This window comes from Podarcis raffonei, chromosome 12, assembly GCF_027172205.1.
Source record: "Podarcis raffonei isolate rPodRaf1 chromosome 12, rPodRaf1.pri, whole genome shotgun sequence".
Lineage (NCBI taxonomy): Eukaryota > Metazoa > Chordata > Lepidosauria > Squamata > Lacertidae > Podarcis > Podarcis raffonei.
In genome coordinates, this window is record NC_070613.1 from 57,951,130 (window position 1) to 57,965,183 (window position 14,054).

At 44.2% G+C, this 14,054-nt stretch overlaps 1 protein-coding gene across 2 annotated transcripts in view; it reads left to right on the forward strand.

Moving 5' to 3' along the window:
• Window positions 1–14,054, forward strand: part of BLVRA (biliverdin reductase A) — a 225,404-nt gene that overhangs the window by 91,019 nt on the left and 120,331 nt on the right. The gene's annotated exons all lie outside the window — the stretch shown is intronic.

Below are 14,054 nucleotides of genomic sequence, written 5' to 3' on the forward strand. Positions count from 1 at the left end.
CACAGCCTGCTAATATAAGCAGAGGAACAAGGGAGCAGGGCTGGATTTATGTATAGGCTGAGTAGGCTGGAGCCTAGGGCCTCTAAATCTAGGGGGCCTCCCCAGCCCGCCTGCTCCCCTCTCCCAAAATTGCAAACCCAAGACTTCATGCGAGGGCAGGGCAACTTGGGCCCAGCAACTATAAGACTCAGGGCTGGCCAGTGGGGCCCAATTTGAAGCTCTGGGGCCCAACTTGGAATCTTAGAGATATAAATACAATCCATCTAGATTGCCCCGGTTGGGGACCCCCTTTGCACTGTTAATGGAGAAAGCTCACAAATTGTATCCCATCTGGTTTCTGTTGGCAAAACTTGTTGCATTGTTGCAAGAAAGTGTCAAAATTGTATCCCCTTGTACTTGACCGTGGTGATGGACCTTTGAAAATCACATAAAATCAATTCCATAACCAATTCTTCTATTTCAATGACATTTTGCTTCAAAAGGAAAGGCGGACTTGGACATCGCCTTCCTCCATAATCCTCTAAGTGAGGTCATGTACTCAACTTGGATACACCCTCTCCATAATCCTTAGGATATACAGTCAATTACAGAGCCCCCCTCCCTTGAGGGGAACAGTGAACATCTGTTGATGGGTTTCCTGAGGCCAGGTGTTCCCACAGCCCATCCTTGGGAAGGCCAGAAGGCAAATATATGCATAGATAGTTTTATTGTTTTTTAGCTGGCAGGTACTTAAGGTGTTGGTTAAACCACAGAGCCTAGGACTTGCCGATCAGAAGGTCGGCGGTTGGAATCCCTGCGATGGGGTGAGCTCCCGTTGCTCAATCCCTGCTCCTGCCAACCTAGCAGTTCAAAGGCATGTCAAAGTGCAAGTAGATAAATAGGTTCCGCTCTGGCGGGAAGGTAAACAGCATTTCCATGCGCTGCTCTGGTTCACCAGAAGCAGCTTAGTCATGCTGGCCACATGACCCAGAAGCTGTCTGCGGACAAATGCTGGCTCCCTCGGCCAGTAAAGCGAGATGAGTGCCGCAACCTAAGAGTCGCCCACGACTGGACCTAACGGTCAGGGGTCCCTTTACCTTTACTTAAAGTGCTAGGAACATGATCTGATAACCAGGGCAAGTTGATGAACTTGGGTAACCTCACAACTCCCCTCCCTCCTTGTGACATGATGATGATGATGATGTATCAGTGATGTTTCAATGACGGTTCTGGAAATGTATTCTGGGTAGGGAGGGAAGGTCTTCAAAGACCTTGTAACCCATGTTTGGGGTTCTTACTCTGTGTGGAGACCTGTTGCGCAACAATAAAGATTGTGGTCTACTGACCGCTGTTTTGCTCCTGTATTTGGCTGGAACTTCCTTCTGCTGACCACAGAGACCTGCAGGGACTTTTGCCCTGACAAGCTGGGCTGTTGAGTATCCTCACACCCCAAAATTTTCCATCTCAGAATCTAGAGCCAGCAGGCCCAGAGTCAACACCCAGCTGCACAGCCTTCCCCAGCTCAAGGATCAGGTCAGTAGTGGCACGTGCTGCACTTTAATCAGTGGGAGAGTGCGAGTGGGGGGCTGCCTGGGCCAGTTAGACTAGGCTTTCCCAAGTCTCTTCCATTCCTTCCCTCCTTGGCTTGAACAGAGCAAGGCAAGCACATGTGACTGGCACAGGCCTCACCCCTCCCAGGCAGAGAAGTCTATCTTTCACACTTCACAGAGCCCTGTTGGTGCCTGCAGCATGCACTGCAGATTGCCCACAGGCAGAGAGAGGCCTTGGGGACCAGGGAAGGCAGCAGTGGGAAGGGATCCTCAGAGGGATCCAGAACTACCTGTAGAAGGCAGGAGGCCAGGCTGCAGGTTGGTAACTGGACCTCATCCTGACTGATGTTAATGGGAAGGGGGAGACCAGGCTCCAAGCTAACAATCTTTTGCAGAAAACTGGAATCTCTGTTTATGCTGCATTTTTGGACCCGTGTGCTGGGTCATTTTCACAAGGTCAGCAAAGCCTTTCAAGAATCAGACCTGAGTTCTTGTACAAGTTTGTACAGTTCACTTCTGGATTTTTTGAGGAAAATTAGAGATGATTTTGATGAGCTTGAGAAACAAGCAAAAGCCACCTTGCCAAATGTCCACTACAAAACAAGGAGACAAAGAGTGAGGGAGCGGCAAAGAAATGACAAGTGCACCTGATGCCTTAGATGCACTATCTTCCAAGAGATAAGTTTAAGATAAAATCCTTTATCCATTATTAGATGCACTTGAAGCCAATTTAAAAAGAAGAAGTACTGTGCACAGTGATGTTGCAGAATTGTTTGCCATTCTTGCTAATTTGACAGCATCTAAGCAAGAAATTCAGCAAGGTGTTGAACAGTTGATGGAAGCATACCCAGAAGATATTGACCTGAAACCTATTGATGAACTTTTGCACTTTCACCTGTACGTGACACAAAGCCATAGGCCTACAGCCGCGCATTCTCTGTCTCATACAGAACTTTATCAAATTATATATAAGGACAAAATTCATATGGCCTTTCCTAATGTGGAAGCATTAGTAATCTTCCAGCTATTTCTTATCCTTATGGCCACTAACTGCTCAGGAGAGAGGAGTTTTTCAAGACTCAAAAGAATTAAAAATGAATTAAGGGCCATGATGTCACATTGAAAGTGACAAACTTAGACAAACAAATTTTGATGAAGTTTTGGATGATTTTGCTATGAGGAAGGCTAGGAAAAAAACATTTTAGCCTTCCAGTATTTGATGGTTGTAGTTTACTTCTTAATATGTATTTTAAAACTGACTTTTTAATGACAACATCAAGTAGATTCTAAAAGTGCCACACTGTCAGGTAATCATGGTCATATTATTTACGCTTCCCAGGCAATATAATTTGTAAACTCAAGGTGTGTGTTTTTTTTTAAGAATAACATTACAACTTCATTTTCCTAAAAATTAATGCTTATTACACAAAAGGTTTACAAAGTTCAGGTATTGCAAAAGTTTTTCAGTGTTAATTTTATGCATTTTTAAAAATCACCATGGTATTTAACAATAACATCTTATGTCCTTTAGAGGAGAAATTGAGAATTGCAGAATTTTAAATACCCGTCATCATCTTTGGCTTCACTGAATTTTGTTTATAACACTCTTCCATTTTCTTCTAGTCGTGAGGGTGGGGGGTTGGGAGGGGCCTCACAGGTGGAGCAGTCTAGGGCCGCTCTTCATCGAAATCCGGCTCTGGCTACAGCTGCAGCAAGAATGCTGACTGCTAAAAATGAGAAAGGGGATAGGACACCCACGAAGGAAGAATGGCAAATCAAATTGTGTGAATATTTGGAATTAGCAAAAATGACAGAATTAGAAATCAACCAAACCAAAGTTTTAAGAAGGAGTGGGCCTGTTTTAAAGAGTACCTGGAAGAACATTGTTCTCAAACAAAACCTTTAATGTGTTTTGACTAAAGTTTGCAAAGTAAATAACAGATAGATAACATATATTATGCAAGAGAAGTGAAATAAGGAAAACAACACAGTTTAAAAGATAAGGAAGAAGTAAGAAGCCGCAATAAGGTGGAGGGAAGTCACGTGTGAAGAAGTATTGATTTATTTTGGTTCACATTCGTGTATAAGTTAACATATTTTGAAGAACGAATGGAAAATGTATATAATTAATCAATAAAGAATATTTAAAGAGAGAGAGAGAAACTGTAGCTCTGTGAGGGGAAGAGGGTGTCTTGTAACGACTCTCAATAGAGCCAGCTCAAGCGTGAGGCAAGATGAAGCAGCTGCCTCAGGCGGCGGAAATTAAAGAGTTGAGAGTGGAAATGTTCTACCACCCAGTTTTGCCACCAGGCAGGAAGGAAGCTTCAGAAAGTGGTTCTCCTCCACGAGAAGTGCTTTCTGAAGCTTTCTCATCCATCCTGGCAGGATATCAAGGCTTTGCGAGAGCTTCATGCCTTCTGTCATGATGTAGGCAGAGGGGGCGTTTTTGCCTTGGGCACCAAAATGTATTGGGCCACCCCTGACTGTCAGTACCTTGAACAGACTACAGCTCCTATAGTTCTTTGGGGGAAGCCATGGCAGTTTAAAGTGGTATCATACTGCTTTAAATGTCTGCTGTGGGCTATGACCACATGGGAAGAAGCCGCTTGGAAACAGATCCTTAATGGTAGTGATTCTGAGCACAATGGTTTTGATGCTAACTAGATTCCCTGGATTCACAGTCAGAACCAAGATCCGGGGGGACCTGCGAGTCCTGATGGCGGAAAGGGGAGAGATTTATCACCAGTTCTCCCTCCTACAGCACTTTACGCCAACTCTCAAGTAGCCCAGGAGGAATCTATTATCCTCCAGACCAGATTTGAGGGGGAGCACAAGGAACTGTAGGTGGGTGGGGGAATCACTTATGATACCTGCTCTCTCCTGCTTGGCAGAAGCATCCCTGCGGGAGCAGGTTGAGGGTCCCAGCTATTATCAGCTTTTTTTAAAAAAATGAGTGACACTAGTAGGGGTGGGAATCAAAACATCAAAAGGAAACAAAGATCACAGCTAAGGATGAATTACTCAAGCTTTGTGCATCTATTTGGTGCAGTGTTCTAATAGTTGGAGGCAATTTGGTTAATTATCAGGCTTCAACTGTACATGTTGGAATACTGAAAAGGGTTGGGGAAGTCCCCAAAGAGGGTTTCTGAGCAGGCATTTGAATAGCTTCTGCACATGTTCATACCTTGGTAATTTATCAGTAAAATTAGTTTTGTTACATAATTTAAGATGTGACAGTACATGGCAAAGGGACTGGATTTCATCAAAAGCTTGCCTTCTGAACAAATGTACTGCATATATATATATATACCGTATTTTTCGCCCTATAGGATGCACTTCCCCCCCTCCAAAAATGAAGGGGAAATCTGGGTGTGTCCTATGGGGCGAATGGAGGCTTTCGCTGAAGCTTGGAGAGCGAGAGGGGTCGGTGCGCACTGACCCCTCTCTCTCTACAGGCTTCAGGAAGACATCCGCAGCCTGCTTCCCGGAGCGTTGGGCGCCCTGAAAGCAGAGCGCCCGGCGCTTCGGGAACACATCCACAGCATGGGGAGCCCTGCAGGAGTTCCCCGCAGGGCTCCCCACGCTGCGGATAGCAGCCTGCCGCCCGGCGGGCAGAGCGCCCTGAAGCAGAGCGCCCCGCACGCCGGACAGACATCCGCAGCGTGGGGAGCCCTGCAGGAGTTCCCCGCAGGGCTCCCCACGTTGCGGATAGCAGCCTGCTGCCCGGCGCATGGGGCACCCTGAAGCAGAGCGCCCCTCACACCGGGCAGACATCGGCCAGCCCCACAAGCTCGGGGGACAGCAGGGAGGCGCAGCTCCACCATCCCGCTGTTCCTCAATCTGGTTCGGTTTCCCTGACCAGCTTTTGGGGGGGAAATAAAGGGGGAAAAAATTCCCTTTATTTCCCCCCCCAAAAACTAGGTGCGTCCTATGGGACGAAAAATACGGTATATTATTGCCATATATATATATATATATATATATATATATATATATATATATCTTCTTCTTTCAGGATTGTAAAATGGCTCTTTCTTGCCAAAAACATATATCATATGATGATCTAATAAACAAAGAAAAAATAAGCGCTGTTGTTTTGTTTGGGAATTCATAACGTTCTCTCAGCTGAAATAATTCTGGTTGGGTAGTTTCCAGCTGCTTGACATATTGCAGCTGCCTTCCACATTTTCTTAGTTAAAACAGGAACTAGTTAAGCCTAAATGAATAAACATGTCAGCCTTCTCATTAAACTGGGCTTTCCTGGAATTACAGAACATTTCCCCTATGATTTCTGCATTGTTTGCAGCAAACACATAGGAACATAGCACGCTACCTTATACTGAGCCTGAGCCTGGGTCCTGTGGAAGAAAATAGATATAGATCACCCATGTGGTCATAATTAATCAAAGACTTGGCTGGATCATAGATCCAAAGAGTGGGGCTAAACACGCTCTCCCATAAGAGAGAGCCCCCAGCAGAGTTTTAAAGTCGCAGTATGCTACCAGAGCTTCTCCATTTCTACCCCTCTTAGCATTAAACAACCACACACGTAAGTTTAAAATTCTTTACTTACAAAATTCCAAAAGGCAGGTTCATGCATGGACGTAGCCAGGATTTTTGTTAGGGGGAGCAGGCCTTTTGTTAGAGGTAGGGGCAGAACCTCAGTTCGCTATGTATTTTTATTGATTTTATTGATTTGGGGGGGGCAGCTGTCCCTCCCTTGGTTAAGCCCATGGGCTCATGCATTTATCCATGCAGCAGCTAGTAAACAGCCAGAAATTTTGGGATACAAAAATATGGTGAAATAGCTCTAAACATATGGTCTGAGCTTGCAGTTCACATGGTGAAAAACAGAATGAACAAAGGAGGAAACTTGACTTCCTTCCAGGTGAGGGGCGTGACGTAACTGAGTCTAGGAACACAGCTCTGTGGTCTTTCCCCCCTTCGTGCATTACCTAGCCCTATGTTTGCTAGTTATATTTGACTGCAATTTCCCACAAGTCCATCCAGCGAAGGGGTCGGCCCCCATGGCCCTTCACTTCATCAAATCTGGCCCTCTTTGAAAAAAGTTTGGACACCACTGCTTTAAGGAGTCTCAAAGCAACTAACAATCTCCTTTCCCTTCCTCCCCCACAACAAACACTCTGTGAGGTGAGTGGGGCTGAGAGACTTCAGAGAAGTGTGACTGGCCCAAGGTCACCCAGCAGTTGCATGTAGAAGAGTGGGTATGTGAACCTGGTTCACCAGAGTACGAGTCCACCGCTCTTAACCACTACACTACACTGACTGGCCATGGCTGTCCAAGTTTTCTGGCAGGAGTCTCTTACTAGCCCTACCTAGGGGATTGAGTCCAAGATCTTCTGCATGCAAAGCAGGTGATCTGTCCCGAGCCACAGCCTCACCTCCTTACATCAGGGCAAATGGTAGTGAGGGGGAAGATTTGCATTGGAAAAGAGGGGAAAGAGAAATGATTCAGCTCCCTCCTCCTCCCCCAGCGCCATGGACTCAGTCCAAATCTCTCCTCTTCCTCAGTGACTGCTTTAAAGAAGCTAGGAAAGGGATCCAAGCACAGACGGATCTCTAGCCTGGTTTACCTAGATATTGCCTAGTTTGGCTTTGAGAGGCAAGGAACACTATGACTTCTCTCCCAGGAAAAGAACAAGGATGCTGGAATGGAGAGGCCATAGGCTCTTCCTATGTTCTTATCATCTCTTCTCCTTAGCAATGAAAGCGTCTGCCAGAACAAAAATCACATTGAACAAGCGCAACCAAACAGCAGTTGGAATGCTGCTGGGCCCATGGCATTAGGGGTGGGGTCGGGGGGACAATGCCTGCATTCTCCAAACCTGAGGCTTATGGAGCCATAGAGGTTCTCTTAAGGTTTATGGGCAGTTGGCATCAGGGCTTTCAGCTCAAGCACCTGCCAGAATGAAAGTGTCACAAAGCGCTGTTATACACTGAAATAAACTTACATGAAGATGATGTACCGTTGGTATTTAACTCCCAGTAAGTTAGCGAATTTGTATAAATTGTATAAATAAAAATAATAAATAACAGTGATCTTGCTTCTCTTCAATTATCCCTTTATGCTGCATCAGGAACTGTTTACAGCAGCAATAGTGAGGGAGTTAATTTTTCCATTGGAATGGGAGATTCTGACTGCAGAGAGGCAAGCACAGATGGTATCTGAATGCAACCTCCGCACATACCTAGCACTGGTATGATGTGGGGAGGGGGAGTGTACACAACCTTGTCTTTCACAGAACACTTCATTCTAAGGAGCAGAGGCGGATGAAGAACTCCAGGTTCTCTTCTGTCTCTGATTTTTGTTGGTGGGTAGCCAGCACAAATTGCTACTGGCTTTGAGGAGACGGGAAGCCTGTGCTCTGTGCTCAGATCCAACTCTTGGATAGACTCCCCAACACCTGGCATGGAAGACCCCACCTGAGTGCCCCTGTTTTCAAAAATCACCCACGTCAGTATCCTGGTAGGTGGGGATAGACTCCCACGACATCCTTGGATTCACAGCTATTAAAAAACCAAGAAGGCTTTATTTGAGCAGAAGCTTTCATTGACATCAATCTACATTTTCCTGCATAATGGGCTGTAAGGTTGCCACCTCTCTAGAGAGGGGCTGTTCTGCTGCACTCTTCCATTATGCGCAAGGTGCTGGGGTAGCTCAGCCAGCAGAGCATGAGACTCTTAATCTCAGGGTTTAATGGTCCAACAAGGTTGTGGCTGGAAACTTCCATGGTTTCATTATTTTCACTAAAAAATCCTTTTGTCTGACATCCTGGGCCCTGTATGGTATTGCAGGCAGCTGACAACCTGCCTAATAACAAACAATGGTTTGGGGGCCAAAAATTATAAAATGCTGATGGAGGTGAAATCTTCGGCTGTGATGGGAAATATCTCGGAACAAAATATCTCGGAATACTGATAACACCAAAAAATATAAATCTCTACCATGATAACTACGTTAAGGCTTGGTCAGAAATTAAAAGAAATGTGGAGATATGGAATAGACTGAAATTATCTTTTGGGGGACAGATATTGATAATTAAAATGAATATCAAGATACTTTCAAAAATGTACCAACTCCTCCTTGACTTCCCAGTCAAGGAGGAGGAGGTTAAATCAGTAATGATTAGGTGGGCCCAGGATGTTGGTCAGTCTATTCCAATGAGCGATTGGGAAAACCTGTGGAAAACAAATATAATATCAAGGAAAATCTCATGAAGATGCAGTTTAGGTGGTATTTAACACCGTCAAAGCTATCTAAGATGTATAAAAATATTCTGAGTACATGCTGGCGGTGCGGAGAGTCGGAAGGTAATATGTATCACATGTGGTGGCTCTGTAAAAAAATTAAAGAATTCTGGAATATCATTTATGATGAATTTTAAAAAATGTTGAAAGTATATTTCCCAAAGAAACCAGAGGCCTTCCTTCTTGGCATCTTAGATAAAGAAATACCAAAAGGCCTAAAATAAATCTTTTTGTATGCCACTGCGGCAGCAAGGACCCCGATTGCAATGAATTGGAAGCAGGACAGGGTTCCTTCTAAAACAGAGTGGTTAAATAAACTTCTAGAATATGTAGAGACGGTTCAGATGACAAACAGATTGAGAGGCAATGCAAATCAATGCTTTATTCAGAAATGTGACAACGTTTAAAAAATATTTACAGAATTATAACCATGGTGTTGCAACTATGGCAGCATTTGAATTATCTCTGTATCCGGAGCCCCGTTTGCATACCGAGGCAAACGTAACCCATGTCCGCACGTCTGCGGGTCATGTTTTGGCGCTTCTGCCCTCATTTTGACAGTCTGCGCATGCACGCATGGCAAAACCACAAAGTAACACGCTCCGTTACTTCCGGGTCGCCGCGGAGCGCAACCTGAAAATGCCTAGCCCAAAACATATTCATCCCAAGGTATGACTGTATTTTGGTTTTCATTTGGACACATTTGAGCTTAGGTCTGAGAGGCCACAACAGGGCAGCCTCAAGACAGGGGACCTAAGCTCAAATGCTGTCCAAATGATTTTGCCAAGCAGCTCCGGATAACTGACAAATAAGCTCCTGAAATTCCCTCCAGCCCCCAACCTTGATGCTCGCACTCACCTTCCCCCCTCCTCATCCACCTCCTTGCCTCCGGGGTCCACCCTTTGAGCCCCCCTGGGGAGCCGCTGATGACTGGCGAAGGGGACTGGCTGGGTGAGCTCAGGGGGAGCTCCTTCAGACACCTTTCGAGCCCTTGCAGAGGCCGGCAGCTCCTGAGCAACAAATCCACTTTCTACAGACCAGCTCATTTTCTGTTTCACGCAAAAAGTTTCCAATCTTGACCATGACTTCTCTCTGATTAAACATGTCAGCTTGGACATGCCAATTTCTTATAAAACTGCAGGTTATTACATTAATCCTGCCAATGTTTTTATCTGTTTACAATTTATCTGTAAATATCCAATAAACCATTTCCATTCTTTTATAAAAAAGTTTGTTATCTTGATTTTCTGGTAAGTTTCACCATTTCTGCGTATTCCTGGAAAAGCACTTTTTTGGGATCACGATCTTGTTCGGCACCCCAAAACCAATGCTTTTGGGCTCCATGATCTCATGCAAGTCATGTGACTCATGGGGGAGCATGGACGGCAAGAGACGTGTCCCGGTTTGGGGACTCAGCATGTTGGAGGCCATGCTACCTTGAAAGCAGCATCATACCACTTTAAACAACCCTGGCTTCCTCAAAGAATTATTAAACCTTTTCTACTGCAACTTTTCAAATAATCTATGTTTTATATAACTCCATTGTCTCCACAATACTTGCTACAAGTCTTATTGAAATCCTGCTTTTTCCCCATCTGCTTACAGTGGTCTCCAAGATAAATTATAAATTTTCCCCATTCTTTGTTAAAGTTTTGGTCTTCTTGGTTCCTGAGCTTCCCAGTCAACTTTGCCATTTGGGCATAATCCAATAGTTTAATTTACCATTCTTCTCTGGTAGGGACTTTACCTTCTTTCCATCTCTGCGCTAATAGCATCCGAGCGGCTGTCATCACATACATCAAAAGTCTTTTCTGCTCCCTTGGAATATCAGCACCTATAATTCCTAATAAAAAAGCCTCTATTGTTTTTTTTTAAACAAAAGTTAATTTAAACATTTTTTTTCATCTCATTATATATCATTTCCCAGAATGCTTTTATTACCTTACAAGACCACCACATATGATAAAAGGTGCCTTCCTTTTCTTTACATTTCCAACAGATATTTGTAGATGACTTATACATTTTTGCTAACTTACTGGGAGTCAGATACCATCGGTACGTCACTTTCATATAGTTTTCTTTCAGTGTACAACATGCCATGAGTTTCAAATTGGTTTTTCATAACCTTTCCCAATCTGAAAGTTGGATATTGTGTCCCCAAATTGGTGCAGAGATGTTCTAAGTTTACCCCAATATTACTCCCCCCCAAGCAAATTTCAATTTTGTTTGACCATGTTGTTGTCTTTCATTTCATTCATGAATTGCTTCCCTTGAGGCATCCTGAAGCAATTTACACTATAATAAAAGCATGTATAAAACAATTATATCTATATCTAGAACAGTTAAACAGCTGCATATATAAAACAGTTTGAAAAACCCATTATATATAGACATGAGCTATTTAAAACAACATCAGTAGGAGAAACATGAGAACAATTCACATCCCCTCAGGTGTGCCAGCTTGAATAAAATATTAGGGATGGGGCAGGTAATCCCTGCCCCACATAACTGGTCACATGATGAGGTGCGCACACTCACACCCACACTGAATGGCAATGCCCATCAACTGGGGGGCAGCCCCCTCAAATATTTTAGTGGGGGTGCAAAGACCCCTCGGCCCCTGAGACCTGCGGTTATAGGGCGGTATATAAATCAACAACAACAGTTGGCTCCTGTCAGGGGCTCAGGAGCAGAAGCACAGGGGAGAGAGGAAATGGAGAGCGAAGGGGAGGAATCCGAGGGGAGCGTAGGGGAGTATGACAGTGACCCGAGAGATTCCATGAGCTTCTCCAGCGAATCAGAAGATTCCCAGAAGGGGGCGCCGATGGTGAGGGCAAGGGGAGTCCCAGGGGGGACGCACCAGAAGCAAGGGGCCAGAGGGGACTCCCAAGGCAGCAGTGGGGGATCAGGACCAGCTCCCCCACCAGAGCGCAGTGGGGGGGAAGAGTCACATGTGTCAGGACCAGCCTCTCCTCCAGCGGGGAGAGAAGATGAGTCAGGGCTGACCACGCCCCCATCGGAAAGTGGGGAAACGGAGGGGAGGTCAGGTCCAGCTAGCCTCCCCGAAGGAGGGAGCAGTGACAGCAGTGTAACGGTCAGAAGGAAAGTGGGAGGCTGGGCGCGCGCGCCAAGTTCAAATGTGCAGGCGCGCGGGACAGCAGAAAACCCGGATTGGGAGCCAGGTCCTAAAGCCCGACGGAGGGAGGGGGAAGAGTCAGGGGACTCAGTGTCAGAGGAGTCTAGGAAGGGCGAGACCCCGACGGGCAGGCGGACCCAGAGGAGGAAGGAACAAAGGAAGAGGTGGAGCAAGGCTAGAATCTTAAACTGGTGTCAGGGGGGAGGAGATTCAGACGGAGCTTCGGCGGTCTAAAGTTTGAGACGTAGTGCTGCACGCTGCGGCTGTGGAAGTGAAACTGAACTTCAATAAAGACTTTTATACTAAACAATGAAGCAGCGTTGGTCTTCTGTGAGCTGGGACCTCGGGCAGCTCTGACAGCTCCTATGCATCTGTTAGGCTTCCTCTCTCCATGGCAGTAAATAAAAAAGATCAAATGAAAGGAACATCTTACCAGTTAGTCCTTTAATAATCACAGCGAGATAAAAAAGAACACGTCTCCTAGAAATGGCAGTGCTCCATCCCTGTTAATCTACGTCACTCCTACATTTTGTAATCTGAGTTTGTAACCTCAGGGCTTTCTGTTCTGACACTTTCTGAGCTGTGTCTTTGGGGAAGGGTGGGGTGAATGCTGTCCAGAGACCTCAGAGCAGCCCTTCTCTCTCTCTCTCTCTTTTTTATAGATATTTATTGAAATTTTCAAAATATAGAGAAAAAAACAAAAAAACAATTAAAAACACATAAAATTTACATTCCTTATTTTCAATAACAAATTTCCTTGACTCCCCCACACCTCCCCTTCTTGTATTCCAGTTCCAATTTTTAGCTCAGCAAGTTCTTGTCCCCAAATTTTACCTTATTATATTTAATTCATTTTAGTTAACCAATTTTAACTTATAAACCTCAGTCTTTATACACCAGTACTTATTCTTAAAAATCTTTTTCTAAGGTCGACCCCAATTCCCTTCCACGAATTCCCCATTTTTATATTAGTAGCAAAACAAAATAAAAGGAAACAGAGTATAATTGTACACCCTTTGGATTCCCAAAGCCCCACCCCCCCTTTCCTGGTTTCGAACCCCAACAAATGTCCATCAGTCTATCTGCTGTCAGCCTGGCGACCTCACGTCCGAGGCTCTTAATTCTCTCTCAATTCCTCTCTGCCGGTTTTTTTGATAGTCCTTTATATTGGACACCAAATCTCGAAGAAGCTCTGTCCCAATAAGGTCCATGTTTCTTCCAGCCAGACCTCCATATTTAAAAGTGGAGCCGAAATCTTGTTTCTTGCTTCTCTTAAGTCCAAATGTCCCAAAAGCTCCAGTTTCCACTTTAGCCAGGTTTGTAATCCATAGGTCTTCAGATCTCCACATAAGGAGATCTCTCCATTCTCCATTCTTCAATTCAAACCAAATTTTCATCATCCTGTTCTTATTTTCCTTTGTATCCATCTTAACCGGCCTCTGGCTCTCCTTTTTTTTTTTAAACTTCTTTTTATTAAGTTTCATGTAAGTAACCAAAAAAGAAAACCAATTAACAGTTACAAAGAAAAGAAAAAATACATAACAAATATCTAAACATAACATAAAAATATTGTCCAATTCCGTTACAGTTCTTTGTCTTCACGCTTGTCTCTTTATATCTTAGGAACTTAAATCATTCTTCTACACTCTGTTGACCTCCATCCCTCCCGCTTTCAGGCTTCTTAATATACATAATTTATTTTTCCCGCAGCTAGTGATTGTTAATAATTTGTACGTCGTAAGATTTATATCAAACCTGCTATAGTTTTTAGACTTCTATAATTCCCTTCAATATATATCATAAATTTGTTCCAGTCATTAATAAACTTTGTATTTTTTGGGTTTCTGATTTTTTGTGTCAATTTTGCAAGTTCAACCATTTCAAATAATTTTGTTTGCCAATCTCTAATTGATGGGGTATCTTGGTTTTTCCAATTTTGGGCAATTAGTAATCTGGCAGCGGCTGTGGCGTACTGAAATAGTGTCTTATCCTCTTTTTTGATTTCATCCCCAATTATCCCTAGTAGGAATGCTTCCGGTCTTTTGGGAAATGTATATTTCAATATTTTTTTTTAACTCATTATACTCTGGCTCTCCTTAATCATCTGTGGCATTATAGCT